This window comes from Pristiophorus japonicus, chromosome 20 (assembly GCF_044704955.1).
Source record: "Pristiophorus japonicus isolate sPriJap1 chromosome 20, sPriJap1.hap1, whole genome shotgun sequence".
Lineage (NCBI taxonomy): Eukaryota > Metazoa > Chordata > Chondrichthyes > Pristiophoridae > Pristiophorus > Pristiophorus japonicus.
Window position 1 is genome coordinate 80,569,936 of NC_091996.1, and position 5,318 is coordinate 80,575,253.

The following is a 5,318-nucleotide window of genomic DNA, read 5'->3' on the forward strand; positions in this document are numbered from 1 at the left end:
AGAATTTGTCGGTCGCGGTGTTTTCGATGTTACCACGTTGGCTGTGGTCAGTTGCTGCTGTGATGATGATGTCGGAAGTTACTGGGAACTGCTTTCTCTGCTGTGATGATGTTCTTTCTTCTCCTTCGGTCGCAGGGCAGTGTGGTCCAGGAGTGTCGTCGAGGCTGAAGATGTTGGAGCTCAGAAGACCTGCATAGGAGGCTGTGTAGCAAGCTCTCTGGAAGGCTTATTACAAACTGCTGCAGTGGTCTCTCTTCTTTTTCCCTCGTTCCCCTTCTCCTTCTTTCGTTAAAAAACAGGGCCCCAGTTATACTTTGGGAGCCGTTCTAATCTGCGCGCTAAATGAGCCCCGATTCTTTGATTTTAATTTTGGCGGGCTTGATATCTCTTTGTTATATTTTGGCGGGCCCATTAATGGTAACCTGTCTCGGATGTGTCGATCTTTTGAATTTGTTTCTTGATCGGGAAAATTAGATTTTTGGTGTTTGCAATGTCCTGGATTTTCCATGCGGGCTGGATGGGCCATTGTCATTATGTATACGCTGGATGGGTTTCCTGCTCTGAGTGATGGCTGGCTATCTCTGGGTTGATTGTTGCTATGTTAATGTCTCCCGGGGAGATGGGTTTTCGAGTTTACACAATTCCCCAGACAATTTGTTCAGCTTCAATATCCCAGACAGTTTCAATACCCAAACTGGTTTCTTTGAACGATCCTTTAGTTCTCAGCCCTTTCCACACGGACCCAATCTGCCTTGTAAAATCCCAAATTCGATTAAAACTCGTAGTTTCTTCCAGTTAGGATCCCAAACTTTCTGGTTGATAGTTCTAAATTAAATTTCCTTTCCAATGAGTCCAAACACAGGGGAGGTTGTCCCACGAATTTTTGCCATCCTACTCCTGCACCTATTTTCTATGTTTCTATGTTTCGATGTTTCTATGTTTCAAAAACTTTGGCATGATTAGTTCCATGGTGTAATGGTGAGCATTCTGGACTCAGTAAACCAGTGATCTGAGTTCACATTGTGGTGGAACCTCAATTCTTGCTGTCCCAGCTGCTGAAAATTTGGGACAAACAAGTGAAAGACACCTGGTGCTGGTGGGCAGTTTTGTTGCCTTTGTCAGTGTTGCTTGGTCTAGTTGTGAAATCATGTGTTCAACCATCAGTTACCTGTTACAAATCAGCGGAGGAGAAACCAGTTTTTTATCTAATGCTGCCTTTACCTGCACGATGTGTGCTGAGATTATCTGTGCAATATGCATTCAGCAGGATGAATAAAAGCAACGCTTTTGAAATGCAGGCACTGCATGTTTTGTACTCGAAAAAATTTGCATTTTCTTTTCATGCCAAGCATTTTACATTAATGCATTGCAATGCAAACGCACTTTTTACCTGGCAAGACTGAAGTACAAGCTGTGATGAACAGTGTGAAACAGAAACAGCTACTTGAGAACCCATAGCCTCGACGGTATCTGTGTGAATTGCTCTGCATCAATAATTAGCAGAGCGTAAAGAGGGGAAACTGACGGTGTGGATGAGAAAAGGCCGAGCCAAAGTGTAATGTTGCAGATGGTTTTGTTGTTTTTGAGAAATGTTTCAAAGATTTTGTCATGGTTGTTGCCATGGTGTAATGGTGAGCACTCTGGACGCTAAATTTAATGATCTGAGTTCAAATCTCAGTCGAACCTGAATGCTTGTTGTCCCAGCTGCTGAAAATTTGGGACAAACAAGTGAAAGACACCTGGTGCTGGTGGCCAGTTTTGTTGCCTTTGTCATTGATGCTTGATCTACAAGTCTAGTTGTCAAATCGTGTGTTCAACCGTCAGTCATCTGCTACAAATCAGCGGAGGACAAATCACTTTGTTGTCTAATGCTACCTTTGTCTGCACAATGTGTGCTGAGATTATCTGTGCAATATGCATTCCGCAGGATCAATAAAAGCAATGCTGTTTGAAATGCAGGCACTGCATAGAAACAAAGAAACACAGAAAATACTTGCAGGGGTAGGCCATTCGACCCTTCGAGCCTGCACCATCACTCAATAAGATCATGGCTGATCATTCACCTCAGTACCCATTTCCTGCTTTGTCTCCATACCCCTTGATCCCTTTAGCCGTAAGGGCCACATCTAACTCCCTCTTGAATATATCCAACGAACTGTCATCAAAAACTCTCTGCAGTAGTGAATTGCACAGGTTAACAACTCTCTGAGTGAAGAAGGTTCTCCTCATCTTGGTCCTAAATGGCTTAAACTGTGTTCCATGGTTCTGGACTTCCCCAACATTGGGAACATTCTTCCTGCATCTAACCTGTCCAGTCCCATCAGAATTTTATATGTTTCTATGAGATCCCATCTCATCTTTCTAAACGCCAGTGAATAAAGGCACAGTCGATCCAGTCTCTCCTCATATGTCGGTCCTGCCATCCCGGGAATCAGTCTAGTGAACCTTCGCACTCGACAAAACGTTTTCTTTTCATGCCAAGCATTTTACATTAATGCATTGCAATGCAAACGCACTTTTTACCTGGCAAGACTGAAGTACAAGCTGTGATGAACAGTGTGGAACAGAAACAGCTACTTGAGAAACCATAGCCTCGACGGCATCTATGTGAATTGCTCTGCATCGATAATTAGCAGAGCGCAAAGAGGGGAAACTGATGCGAGACATGAGAAAAGGCCGAGCCAAAGTGTAATGGTGGCGATGATTTTGTTGTTTTTGAGAATTTTTTCAAAGATTTTTGTGTGGTTGGTTCCATGGTGTAATGGTGAGCACTCTGGGCTTTGAATCCAGCAATCTGAGTTCAAATCTCAGTGGAACCTCAATTCTTGTTGTCCCAGCTGCTGAAAATTTGGGACAAACAAGTAAAAGATACCTGGTGCTGGTGGGCAATTTTATTGCCTTTATCATTGATGCTTGATCGACAAGTCTCGTTGTCAAATCCTGTGCTCTGTGGGAGCACAGTCCCGCATTGCTGAACTCTTTGCTTCAGCACGCAGTCTGAAGTTTGGATTAAAAAACAGGAAGATTGAAGTTTGGATGGAAAAGAGACTGTTAGACAATGTGGTGCCTTCAGCCAGTGAGATGAGTAACTGGTCATTGTCTGGATGTTATATATTTGAGTACCTTGTTACGGTGGGAATAATGGAAATTCAGGACTAAACGATTTGACGATGTCTGTATGTTCTGTATTTGAGTTTAAACTTGTTACTATATAATGAGATCTGTAGGTTAAACAAGCAATATTAAGTCTGTCTGTTAAACGATTCAGAAAGCAGTTCGTCTGGATTGTTTAAATGCAAAGAATAAGAGTTCAAAGGCTTTTTCAGTATAAAGATGACTGCAGTATGGACTGCAGAGACACAGACATCAGAGACACTAGACATTTGGAAGGTGTGTGTCTCAAGCAGACACGGAAATCGAAGCAAGCTGCCTTTGCGAAGTGTTCTCAGTAACTTTCATATTTGGTTTGCTGAGTATGAATGTTTAACTAAAAGACCCGATCCTGCCTTTCCTACAACGGAGTGTGTGCGGGTAATTCGACGTTAAAAGCAACAAAGCGAAAAGAGCAAGACAGCCGTTTACAACATTTTGGTGACCCCGACGTGATTTTCAAAAGTTCGTTAGCTCATTCGAAGCCCCCGACATGAAGCAGAAAGTTGGCTGAGTTGTTGGAAGAAGTGTTTCCCACACATCAGTTCGAGGGGTGAGCATTCTCTTAGTTGTCGTGATTAAAGGGATCTTCAGTTAGTAATGGGAGGTGCAGGGGATATTTCAGTTGAAGTCCGGTCATTTCTTAATGAGTGGATTGAGTCAAAAGGGGGAACTTATGGGATAAGACAGGAAACAATGACAGGAGGATGGAGAGAGACACGGCAGTCCTTAGTGGAGAGTGTCCAGTTAAAAAAGATTAAAGTGTTTGGCTTCCACACATCCACAATGAATGTCCCACCCTTTACTTGGGAAAAGTACAACTGAGAGTGGACAAGTTCCATCCCGGTCAGAGCAATCTGAAGCTTTAACTGACTGACACCCTGGTTTGGGATGTCTTGCAGTGTGCAATTGCGTCAGTCTCTGTGGCGCAATGGGTTAGCGTGTTCGGCTGTTAACTGAAAGGTTGGTGGTTCGAGCCCACCCAGGGACGAAGCATTTAACTGTTTTTCCCCGTGGATTCGGTGCTGCACGATTCCAGGTTGTCATTGTGCGTTTTGGCTGCGCGAATATATTCCACAAACATTGCCAGCTGTGCTGTTATCCAGTGAGTTCCCACTCCAATACTTTTATGAGCATTCAGTTTGAGTGTATACAGAACTGAACAGAGATATCAGAAAATTTAACAAGGTTGTGGGACATTGTTTTTTGTTAATAAGGCTACAGGGAAAGGGCGGGGGAGTGGGACTCGCTGAGAGTCGGCACGGGCTCGACGGGCCGAATGGCCTTCCGTGCTGTAACCATTCCATGATTCTATAAGTTAGTGGCACATTTCATAGTGTGGGTGGAAGCAGAACATTTCAAAGGGACATGGATTGAGTCGGCAAAACTAGAGGCATCTGATTCAGGAGATTCGGGGGGCGCGGAAATTCGGAAGTTTAATGACTTTGAAAGGAACATTTTTGTTTTGTGCAGTTACGGTCAGAGAAATGTTTGTGAAAGGAATTTTTTGAACAGAGGAATGCAGCATTTAATCTTCTGCCTTAACACTTCTTCCTGGGTGTCGGGGTCACATTTCCTTTCGAGGTTATTCTTCTCAAAAATGAGTTAGATGTAGTCCTTCAGACTAGGAGGATCAAGGGCTATGGTGAGAAAGCAGGAATGGGGTATTGAAGTTGCATGTTCAGCCATGAACTCATTGAATGGCGGTGCAGGCTCAAAGGGCCGAATGGCCTACTCCTGCACCTATTTTCTATGTTTTATATGTTTCTTGAATTTATATTTCGTTTGATGTTTCACAATAACCAGACCTTTGCTCTAAAGTCTTTCTCACTGTTTCCCCAGTCTCCTGTTGATGTTACCAGCAATGAACATTTTGAACCAGACACTGAAAACACACTGTGCAAATTGGGACATGCTTTAACAGTTAACGTGGGGCTCGAACCCCCAATTTCGAGATTCAGATTCTCATGCTCGACCGATTGACCTCACGGGGCTTCTACCAAATAGACGTTTTTGTCGTTGATTGCAGCCAGGTGCCTGTTGGCTCCGCCCCAGATGTTTAAACTTGCTGTCAAGGAACTGCCAGGATCTTCTTGAATGGTGGACCAGGCTCGAGGGGCCGAATGGCCTACTCCGGCCACAATCCTTACATGTTTATGACCTTATGA

The 5,318-nt window shown here is 43.8% G+C and overlaps 2 non-coding genes across 2 annotated transcripts; both read left to right on the plus strand.

The window, feature by feature from the left end:
* Positions 1–2,747: 2,747 nt before the first annotated feature.
* Positions 2,748–2,819, plus strand: trnaq-uug (transfer RNA glutamine (anticodon UUG)). Its single transcript has one exon. It is a non-coding gene; the product is annotated as a tRNA-Gln (tRNA).
* Positions 2,820–4,067: 1,248 nt separating this feature from the next.
* On the plus strand, positions 4,068–4,141 carry trnan-guu (transfer RNA asparagine (anticodon GUU)). The gene has a single exon. It is a non-coding gene; the product is annotated as a tRNA-Asn (tRNA).
* Positions 4,142–5,318: the final 1,177 nt, after the last annotated feature.